Below are 12,332 nucleotides of genomic sequence, written 5' to 3'. Positions count from 1 at the left end.
TCCTTCTCTGATTGCTGTAGCTAGGACTTCCAAAATTATGTTGAATAATAGTGGCAAAAGTGGACACCCTTGTCTTGTTCCTGATCTTAGGGGGAATGTTTTCAGTTTTTCACCATTGAGAATAATGTTTGCTATAGGCTTATCATTATATAGCCTTTACTATGATGAAGTAGGTTCCTTCTATGCCCATTTTTTGAAGAATTTTCATCATAAATGGGTGTTAAATTTTGTCAAAGGCTTTTTCTGCATCTATTGAGATGATCATATGATTTTTATCTTTCAATTTGTTAATATGGTGTATCACGTTGATTGACTTGCATATATTGAAGAATCCTTGCAGACCAGAATAAACCCAACTTGATCAAGGTGTATGAACTTTTTGATGTGCTGTTGAATTCTGTTTGCTAAAATTTTGTTGAGGATTTTTGCATCTATGGTCATCAGTGATATTGGCCTGTAGTTTTCTTTTTGTGTGTTGTCTTTGTCTGGTTTTGGTATCAGGGTGATGGTGGCCTCGTAGAATGAGTTTGGAAGTGTTCTTTCCTCTACAGTTTTTTGAAAGAGGTTTAGAAGGATAGGCATTAGCTCTTCTCTAAATGTTTGATGGACTTCTCCTGTGAAGCCATCTGGTTCTGGGCTTTCGTTTTTGGGGAGATTTTTTTATCACAGCTTCAATTTCAGTGCTTGTAATTAATTGGGTTGTTCATAATTTCTATTTCTTCCTGGTTCAGTGTTGGAAGATTGAACTTTTCTAAGAATCTCTCCATTTCTCCCAGGTTATCCATTTTATTGCCATATAGTTGTTCATAATAGTCTCTTATCATCCTTTGTATTTCTCCATTGTCTATTGTAACCTCTCCTTTTTCATTTCTAATTTTGTTGATTTGATTCTTCTCTTTTTTTTTTTTGATGAGTCTGGCTAAAGACTTGTCCATTTTATCTTCTCAAAGAAACAGCTTTTAGTTTTATTAATCTTTACTATTGTTTCTTTCATTTCTTTTTCATTTATTTCTGCTCAGATCTTTATGATTTCTTCCTTCTACTAATTTTGAGGTTTTTTTGTTCTTCTTTTTTCAGTTGCTTTAGGTGTAAAGTTAGGTTGTCTATTTGATGTTTTCCTTGTTTCTTGAGGTAGGATTGTACTGCTATAAACTTCCCTCTTGGAGAACTGCTTTTGCTGCATCCCATAGGTTTGAGTTGTTGTGTTTTCATTGTCATTTGTTTCTAGAAACTTTTTGATATCCCTTTTCATTTCTTCAGTATCCTGTTGGTTATTTAGAAATGTGTTGTTTAATCTCCATGTGTTTGTGTTTCTTACAGTTTTTTTCTTGTAATTGATATCTAGTCTCATAGTGATGTGGTTGGAGAAGATGCTTGATAGGATTTCAATTTTCTTAAAATTACTGAGGTTTGTTTTGTGACACAAGGTGTGTTGTATCCTGGAAAATGTTCCATGTGCACTTGAGAAGAAGATGTATTCTTCTGCACTGGGATGGAATATCCTGAAGATATCAATGAGATCCATCTCATCTAATGTATCACTTAAGACTTGTGTTTCCTTATTAATTTCTGTTTTGATGATCTGTCCATTGGTGTGAATGGGGGGTTAAAGTCTCCTAGTATTATTGTGTTACTGTCAATTTCTCCTTTTATGTCTGTTAGTGTTTGTCTTATGTATTGAAATGCTCCTATGTTGGGTGCACAGATATTTACAATTGTTTTGTCTTCCTCTTAGATTGTTCCCTTGATCATTATGTAGTGTCTTTCCTTATCTCTTGTAATCTTCTTTATTTTAAGGTAATATTGTCTGATTTGAGGCTTGCTACTCCAGCTTTCTTTTGCTTTCCATTTGCATGGAATGTATTTTTCCATCCTCTCATTTTCAGTCTATATGTGTCTTTAGGGCTGAAGTGGGTTTCTTGTAGACAGCATATATATGGGTCTTGTTTTTGTATCCATTCAGTCAGTCTGTGTCTTTTGGTTGGAGCATTTAATCCATTTACATTTAAAGTGATTATTGATATATATGTGCCTATTGCCATTTCCTTAATTGTTTGGGGTTGATTTTGTAGATCTTTTTTCTTCTCTTGTATTTCTTGACTATCTAACTCCCTTTAACATTTGTTGTAAAACTGGTTTTGTGGTACTGAATTCTCTTAACTTTTGCTTGTCTGAAAAGCTTTTTATTTCTCCATCAATTTTGAATGGGATCCTTGCCGGGTACAACAATCTTGGTTGTAGATTTTTCCCTTTCAGTTCTTTAAATATATCCTGCCATTCCCTTCTGGCCTGTAGAGTTTCTGCTGAAAGATGAGCTGTTAGGCATATGGGGTTTCCCTTGTATGCTATTTGTTGCTTCTCCCTTGCTGCTTTTAGTATTTTTTCTTTATGTTTGGTCTTTGTTAGTTTGATTGTATGTGTCTTGGCGTGTTTCTCCTTGGTTTTATCCTGTATGGGACTCTTTGTGCCTCTTGGGCTTGATTGACTATTTCCTTTTCCATGATGGGGAAATTTTCAACTATAATCTCTTCAAAAGTTTTTTCATATCCTTTCTTTCTCTCTTCTTCTTCGGGGACTCTTATAATTCAGATGTTGGTGTGTTTGATATTGTCTCAGAGGTCTCTGAGACTGTCCTCAGCTCTTTTCATTCTTTTTCATTTTTTCTGCTCTTCAGAAGTTATTTCTACCATTTTATCTTCCAGCTCACTGATTCGTTCTTCTGCTTCAGATATTCTGCTATTGATTCCTTCTAGAGTATTTTTAATTTTAGTAATTATGTTGTTTGTCTCTGTATGTTTGTTCTTTAATTCTTCTAGGTCTTTGTTAATTGATTCTTGCATTTTCTCCATTTTGTTTTCAAGGTTTTTGATCATCTTTACTGTCATTATTCTGAATTCTTTTTCAGGTAGTTTGCCTATTTCCTCTCCATTTATTTGGTCTTCTGTGTTTCTAGTTTGTTCCTTCATTTGTGTGGTATTTCTCTGCCTTTTCTTTTTTTTCCACTTATTGTGTTTGAGGTCTCCTTTCTGCAGGCTTCAAGGTTGAATTCTTTCTTCCTTTTTGTTTCTGCCCTCCTCAGGTTGGTCCAATGATTTGTGAAAGCTTCATATAGGATGATATTTGTGCTGAGTTTTTGTTTATTTCTTGTTCCTCTGATGGGCAAGACTGAGAAAGGTGGTAATCCTGTCTGCTGATGATTTGCTTTGTATTTTTGTTTTGTTTCCTGTTTAGATGAGGTGTCTTGCACAGGGTGCTGCTGATGGTTGGGTGATGCTGGGTCTTGTGATTAAGTATTTTCCTTTGTGTGAGTTCTCACTATTCAAAACTCTCTAGGGTTAGTTCTCTGGTAGTTTAGGGTCTTGGAGTCAGTGTTCCAAAGGCTCAGGACTTGATACCTGTTCAGGAATGAAGATTCCACATGTGGTTTGCTCAGAAGTCACTGTCGTTCTTGACCACAGTTTCTCAGTGTTTACATTCTGTGATCATTTTTCCCTCTTCTTCCATGAATGAGCCACATAGGTGACTCTAGATATTTGAACTGCTGGAGTTTCAGTTTCTTCTAGGATCACTTCCCTGATGTGTAGACCTCAAAAGAGGGAGGGGATAAGAGCATGGAGCTGTCAGACAGAATCAGCTGAATCCACAGTCTTTTCATTGGGATCACACACTTGGTTTCAGGAATTAATGAAGCTCAGGTTGTTTATGTCACATGGCAGAAAGAATTCAGTGAGAGACATAGTGATAGGTAAGAAGCAGATTTATATAGAGAGAAACACACTCCACAGACAGTGTGGGCCAATCTCAGAAGGCAAAAGATCCTGAAATTTGGGGAGGTTGGTTTTTATGCTCTGGGTAATTTCACAGGCTAATGAGTGGGAGGATTATTCCAACTATTTGGGGGAAGAGGCAGGGATTTCCAGGAATTGGGCCACTGCCCACTTTTTGGCCTTTTATGGTTAGTCTCAGAACTGTCATGGCACCGGTGGGTGTGTCATTTAGATGGTAATATATTACGATGAGCATATAATGAGGCTCAAGGTTCACCAGAAGTTAGATCTTCTGCCATCTTGGATCTACTTAATTCTAACCGTTTATGTTGTGAACCCAACAGTTATGACATTCTTTTAAAGGTTGTGCCCTGCCCCCTTCCCTCCTATTTCAGGTCAATTCTACTAAACAGTTGTGTCATTTCAGAAAGTGGCTGATGTAGCTGGGCTCCTAAAGTTAGGCCTATATTGTACAAGAAATCAAGTATTTAATAAGGCATTTCTGTGAAAACAAAAGAAAACCAAAATTAATGGCTGGAGAAAATTATGAACATAGTGCCTGAGTCCTAAGAGTTGCTCATCAAGATTTCTAGTTTTAGTCTCAAAATATCTGTAGGGAGCAAAATTTGCCATCTCAAAATATTTCTCTTTGGCATGAGGATAATTTAGGCAGATTATTTTTAAGAAACAGAAGACTCAGGATGTCTTTCTTTTTACCTCCCCCTTAGCTGCCTAAAAACTTTAAGTAAAAGTTATGTTCTTGGAATAGAGCTATCACCAGAGATATCTGCAAAAAATATGGGCTAGATATGGTGGGCCTAGAGATTAGGATCCACTCTGTGTCCCATTGTCTTTGCATGGTCCAGCAAACTTTTTTTTTTTTACCAAACATTTGTTTTTCCATCTCCATGTCAGTTTCCTTCTTCCCCTTTGAAGTCCCAAACCCCTACCCTCGACATCCTCTTTTGTTTTTAACTGAAGAGGATATTTAAGGTGAGGGTTTCAGCCCTTTTCATGAGTTTCTCAGTTTTCCTGGGTCTCTCCCTTTTTATACATGTTACTCAACTTTGGTTTGATTTTCTTGTGTTAGTCTGTCTCATGCCAATTTAATTCTTTAAAAAAATATTTATTTATTTTTAGCTGCATCATGTCTTAGTTGTGGCACATGGGCTTTTCTCTCCAGTTGTAGCATGTAGGCTCCAGAGTGCAAGGGCTCAGTATTTGTGGTGCTCAGGCTTAGTTGCTCTGCAGCATGAGGAATCTTATTTCCTCAACCAGGGATCAAACCTGAGTCTCTTGCATAGCAAGGTAGATTCTTAACCACTGTACCACCAGAGAAGTCCCCATGTCAGTTTAATTCTTAGACCAACCAGAAGCAATAAGCATTTACTCTCCTTGTAACAGGACACAGTTGGAAGCTGGTTATATTACCAAAGCTTGATTTTAATGTCATATTTGAGACAGACAGATAGAGAATCAGATATGACAAGACAGCATAAGGAAACAAAAATTGACTTTATGGAGCCAATAAAGCCCCTTGGAAATATTGGTCTGGTACCTTGCTTACAGGGTTCCCAATAGTCTAACCATATGAGTAAAGGAGGTCACTTCCTGGCAGGTTCCTGCCTATTAAATTTGAAAGTGAAAGTTGCTCAGTCATGTCCAAGTCTTTGCAACCCCATGGACTATACAGTCCATGAGATTCTCCAGGCCAGACTACTGGAGTGGGTAGCCTTTCCCTTCTTCAGGGGATCTTCCTAACCCAGGGATCAAACCCAGGTCTCCCGCATTGCAGGTGGATTCTTTACCAGCTGAGCCACAAGGGAAGCCCAAGAATACTGGAGTGGGTAGCCTATCCCTTCTCCAGCAGATCTTCTGGACCCAGGATTTGAACCAGGGTCTCCTGCATTGCAGGCGGATTCTTTACTAACTGAGCTATCAGGGAAGCCCTATTGAATTTACACAAATAAATATATTCCATGAAAATAAGAATAGTCACTATGAGTTTCTGAATTCTGGATGGATCAGGTAGGGAGAAAAAGATAAATGTTTTAATTCTGCTTACAGAGGTATAATTTACCAAACTGCTGTAAATCATAGTTATCTTAAGCTTCCCTGATGGCTCAGTGAGTAAAGAATCTGCATGCAATGAAGGAGAAATAGGAGAAGCGGGTTCAATCCCTGGGTCGAGAAGTTCCCCTGGAGTAGGAAATGGCAACCCACTCCAGTATTCTTTCCTGGAGAATTCCATGGACAGAGGAGCCTGGAAGATTATAGTCCATGGGGTCACAAAGTGTTGGACATAACTAAGTGTGCACACACACACACATAGTTATCTTAAGAGGAAAAGTTTTCTTATATCTGGAAAACAAAAGCTTAAAGAACCACCAATATTTCAAACAAAAAGTCATTAAAAAATTATACTCATCCTCCTCAGTTTATTCAGTCCACATAATCAATTCTTGTTGATCTTGATCTTTTGTTAGAAGTTTTATGAAGCCATCAATTTCTCCATTATAGTTCTGTAAATTCTATGAAGCCATCAATTTCTCCATTATAGTTCTGTAAATTCTATGAAGCCATCAATTTCTCCATTATAGTTCTGTAAATTCTATGAAGCCATCAATTTCTCCATTATAGTTCTGTAAATTTTTGGAACATTTATCAGAAATCTGTGTTCAGAATTCTTTCTGTGAGTCTTGTTCAAGATGAAGCACTTTTATAAAAGCATCAGAGTAAAACAATAACCATAAATGACAAAAAACTTAAAAATGACAATGGTTGAAGATCTGATTAGACTTTGTTACAAAGCAATTGAAAAGGAAATTTGGTCATTTCCATAATATACAATTAAGATGATAACTAGAATTACAAATGATAACAGTGTATATACCAGGACATATTAAAATTAAATTTTAGGAATTTCATACAATTTCCAGAACATTTATATTAATAACATATACCTGTACTTAGTCACTCAGTCATGTCCTACTCTTTGCAACCTCGTGCTTGGCATGCAACCAAGCCCACCAGGTTCCTCCATCCATGGGATTTTCCAGGCAATACTGCAGAGTGTTGCCATTTCCTCATCCAGGATACCTTCCCAACCCAGGGATTGAACCTGCATTTCCTGTATTGGCAGGTGGATTCTTTACCACCAAGCCAATAACATAGTAAAGTGTTAGTCGCTCAGTCATGTCCGACACTTTGCGACTCCATGGACTGTAGCCCGCCAGGCTCCTCTGCTCATGGAATTTTCCAGGCAAGAATACTGGAGTGGGTTGCCATTTCCTTCTTCAGTGGATCTTCCCAACCCAGGGATCGAACCTGGGTCTTCCACATTGCAGGCAGATTCTTTATTGTCTGAGCTATCAGGGAAGACTGAGCCAATAACATATACTGACACAAATATAATAAAGGAACATTTAGCATCACTTATGTGACAGTGCTTCCCATGCAATTTAACTTGCCAAATAAGTTTAATTATTTAAATATCTCTCTTTCAGATATTTAAGGGGCCCCCTGAAAAATTCCTGATTAGCTAAAGGTCAAAGGCACTTCGTTTAGAACTTGATTTTAGGAAGTTTGACAAAGATATCAAAAAGTTTGGACGCTTGACTAAACGGGATCATAGATTATGAAATAATGGTGGTGGTGGTTTAGTCACTAAGTCATATCCAACTCTTGTTATGGACTACAGCCTGCCAGACTCCTCTGTCCATGGGATTCTCCAGGCAAGAATACTGGAGTGGGTTGCCATTTCCTTCTCCAGGGAGTCTTCCTGACCCAGGGATCGAACCCAGGTCTCTTGCATTGCAGGCAATCTTTATCGACTGAGCTACAAGGGAAGTCCTATGAAATAATACTCAGTTATCTATTTAACCAAAGTGACAATAAAAGATTTCAAAGACAAATACATAAGGTTACATAGTGATGAGCAAAATCAATCAAAGACCTCATAAAGCACAGGAAATTATTTTCATAAAACACAAAATATAAAAAAAAAACCCACAAAATATTTGCTTTTTAGGCAGATATTACTTAAAAGGAAAAGAAAAAATCTTTCATAATATTTTATTATCAAGAGCTGACCAATAGTACAGAAAAATTTTATCTTTTTAGTAGATGAAAGAAAATTAAGATTTTGTTTTATATAATTACACTACTGATTTTAAAGCTCATTTTTAAGTACACACTATAAAACATAATTTTTATGTTTTATGTTTTATATGCCTAAAAGCTCTTATTCCAGTTACAACTATCTAAATAATTTGTTCCCAGGAATTTTGTTTAGACTACTCACGAAAACTTCACGAGATATTAGACAAAGTCAGCAGTCATCTCAAACTAATTCTCTTGCTGACGAATTTTGTACAGATAATATGAACTTATTTGATAAATAAACCCAGCTGGAATAAAAATTGCATGTCTGCATTACATTCTGTGTTGGTAATTCTAAAGACATATCTATTTTAATTAAACCAACAAAATTAAACTAGCTATTATTAACAAAGTGTCCTAGATCACATGAACTTGAAAAAAGATAAGGATAATTTTTATATTTCTGAGAGTTTCAGAATACCCAATCCTTACAAGCGCTTGCCCCTTCAAGCTAACTAGAGTTCTTCTACAAATTAATTTTGGTAACACCATTCAGAGGTAGAAAAAAACATTAAAAACCTACAGAGTCAATATACAGACACACAGAAATGTACAGACAAGCACTTAAGAATTTTCAGTTGCCCATTTTCCAAATACTTTTTCTTTCTTTTGATGAGAGTCATCTCCCTAAAGACTGCAGTTCAAACAATGGCTCATGGGTCTTAGAGAAAATGGATAGGTAGGAAATCTACATCACAAAGGCACAGAGAAAGTGTCCAAGTTTTCTCCAAGATGGAATCTTGGGAATGTATTTGCCTATTATCAGAGATCTAGGATAACTACTATTTGGAAGTTTTTTTTTTTTCTTTTTCTTAAGTGCAAGACAATTTTGTTTCCAAAATCCCAATACCTAAAAGCATTCTGAGATGAATAGGGGAGGTTTGGGGCTTGGTTTGAATTGTCTTTAGGGCTTTACCTCTAGCCTTGCAGAGATTTGCAAGACAAAGACATTTGCTTCCAATTCCTCAAAGAATTGGTTGCAGTCTGCATATCTAAGAGTCGACCCACCCATAAAAACACCTGCTGCTGTCCAGAGGACATGAATTCTTTGGGTAGAGGTCCAGGACATATGCGCAAAGGGCATTGCATAATAAGGGCCTGAATTTGACAGCCTGATTACAGAGCCCTAGAATGTAGGAGGAGTTATGAGAGACAACAAAACCTTATCATTCATCTCAGGTGCTTTTTGCTAAATTCCCTTCCTGGCTTTTAAAATTTCTCCGAATAAGGGTAGATAGAGTAGACTTGTTTGTGGCCTGACAAGCATGAGATCTCTTTGGTGCTGATAGTGCTGTATTAAAATCTTTGTTCCAACCCCATCAATGTCTGTTTCATTCATCCCATTTCTTAATAACCATCTAAAGATTCCCCAAACAATTGAGCACCAAAGAACTGATGCTTTTGAACTGTGGTGGAGAAGACTCTTGAGAGTTCCTTGGACTGCAAGGAGATCCAACCAGTACATCCTAAAGGAAATCAGTCCAACTATTCATTGGAAGGACTGATGCTGAAGCTGAAACTCCAATACTTTGGCCACCTTATGCAGAGAACTGACTCATTAGAAAAGACCTTGATGCTGGGAAAGATTGAAGGTGGGAGGAAAAGGGGACGTGAGGGGATGAGATGGTTGGATGGCATCACCAACTCAATGGACATGAGTTTGAGCAAACTCCGGGAGTTGGTGATGGACAGGGAGGCCTGGCATGCTGCAGTCCATGGGGTCTTGAAGAGTTGGACATGACTGAGCAACTGAACTGAACTGAAAGATGACCCGCTGGCAAGAGTCCTATGAACCTCTCCTTAGTCTCTCCCCATTCTCTTATTAATATGCTTAATATTTTAATTAGTATATGTAAGACTCATAAGACAGAGGTGTTTTTGTCTCAGCTCCCAAAGAAAACCTAAAGAAAGAAAGACTTATCTAGCTACAAATAGGGTGCAACTCATGTTTCTGTCTGGTCAAATCTGGGAGCTCCCACCTGATGGCTGCCAAGACAAGTTCTTAGGACAAAAAATGACACAAACAAGAAGGCAATAACTGAAACCAAAGACCTTGCATTGTCACAGGCAGTAAGAATGATGTAGTACAAAACAGTGTATCTGGTTTCCCATGAGAACATGAGACACCTCCAGTCATCGACCCACTAGTCTATGACACCAGCCAGCTGCTTCTGGACTGGGACTTCTCCAGAACTAAAGAGACAAAGATTGAGAAAACACAGTCCTCTTATGGACAGGGATCCCGTATAACAAATTCCCCTGAGAGCTGGCACATTTGGACAAGGAACAGGGCTTATCAGAACCACAGCTTATTGGGCTGCCTGCCAAATACACACCAGTACATGCATCCCCTGGTTGGCAGAGATCAGAAACAATATTCTTACTGGTCATAAAGCCAAACTCTCAAGACATAGAACAAGACAAATGATACAACAGAGAGAGAGAGAGAGAGACAAAGAAAAACAATAATCTCCTCTGAGAGGAAAAAGATCAATAAAAACCAAGACTCCTTCATTTACCAAATTTTTACCAGAGTCACTGTGTCTAAGGAACTAGTTCTACAAGTATTTTTCTCTTACCTAAATTTGAGGGAGGGAAAAGGATTCTTATCACTCTCACTTCCATTAGACCCTGCAGGCAGAGATCTGGGAGACTGATGCGGTGGGAAATCCTATCTTCAGCAAACTTTTTGTCAGCCTTAGAGTGGGTAGAGTTCTTCCAGTGAAATATTCTGCCAGCTATGCCAACTGTAGTGGAGTAAAAGTTTTCCTTCTCCTCTTCTAGGTTCTTTGGCTGGCCTAATAATTAAATTGGCATAAGATAGACTAATAGGAGAAAAAAAAAGTTTAGGAACATGTATACAGAGGAGACTCAGGAAAACTGAATAACTCTCAAAAGTGGGAGAAACCATCACCTTACATCCCATCTTTGGGGAAAGATCAAAGAAGATATTAGAAATAGGGAGTTGGTTATGGGCAGTTACGAGGAAAAGCACAATGCAGTAAACAAGAGTAAGGTTGTTATGCAAATCTGAGTTGTTGCCTTCTATGCAATAATAGAAGCTCGCTTAAAACTCAACATTCAGAAAACTAAGATCATGGCTTCTGATCCCATCACTTCACGGCAAATAGATGGGGACACAATGGAAACAGTGACAGACTTTATTTTGGGGGCCTCCAAAATCACTGCAGATGGTGACTGCAGCCATAGAATTAAAAGACGCTTGCTCCTTAGGAAAAAAGCTATGACAAACCTAGACAGCAAAAAAGCAGAGACTTACTTTGCCAACAAACGTCCATATAGTTGAAGCTATGGTTTTTCCAGTAGTCATGTATGGATGTGAGAGTTGGACTATAAAGAACGCTGAGTGCCAAAGAATTGATGCTTTTGAACAAGTGGTGTTGGAGAAGATTCTTGAGAGTCCCTTGGACTGCAAGGAGATCAAACCAGTCCATCCTAAAGGAAATCAGTCCTGAATATTCATTGGAAGGACTGATGCTGAAGTTGAAGCTCCAATACTTTGGCCACCTGATGCGAAGAGCCGACTCATTGGAAAAGACCCTGAAGCTGGGAAAGATCGAAGGCAGGAGGAGAAGGGGATGACAGAGGATGAGATGGTTGGATGGCATCACCGATTCAATGGGTGTGAGTTTGAGTAAACTCTGGGAGATGGTGAAGGACAAGGAAGCCTGGCGTGCTGCGGTTCATGGGGTCACAAAGAGTCGGACATGACTTAGTGACTGAACAACAACAACAATACAATGATAAGGGTTTCGAGAGACTGTCATCCCCTTCTCCCCAGTATACCAGGGAGACATATTTACAAACGTGTAGGGAATTTCCCTGATGATTGTAGAGATTAACATGTAGAGATTTCCCTGATGATTGGAAATATCTTTCACAAAGGGAAAGTTCTTCTTGGTTTTCAGAGCTTCTCCCATGTCTGCTGTTTCTTAAAAATAATCCTCATGCCAAACAGACATATTTGGGGGTGACAAATTCTCCTCTCCTAAAGATCCAATGAGAGGAAATTTAATGTACAGGGGCCCAGTCCTGGCCTTTTCCTTCTGCAGGTACCTCCCAGCTCAACTCTGAATTTCGACATAGGGGGTTCCATTGCCTGTTGCCAGAGAATTCCCTGTCTCCCCCACTGATAAAAAGGAAAACCACACAGGGAAAGGAGCTTGGGTTCACAGTTGTTTCAGCTTGGATGCTGCCCCCAACTGGTGGAAGATTCAACTTTTTGGCTGACCAGCTAAAGCATTCTTTTCCTGCTATTAATTGAGGCCATGTGCAATTTATAAACACAGTGTGCATGTTGAAATCTGCTGTTTATAGCTTGCCTGCATTTTCCTATAAACAAAAGCCACGTTTCACACAGTGGTTGAGCCTCCATTGTCATCC

The sequence above is a fragment of the Giraffa tippelskirchi genome, chromosome X, assembly GCF_054371585.1.
Source record: "Giraffa tippelskirchi isolate mGirTip1 chromosome X, T2T-mGirTip1v1.2.pri, whole genome shotgun sequence".
Lineage (NCBI taxonomy): Eukaryota > Metazoa > Chordata > Mammalia > Artiodactyla > Giraffidae > Giraffa > Giraffa tippelskirchi.
The sequence above is the reverse complement of the archived record's forward strand: the minus strand, read 5'-3'. Positions refer to the sequence as shown.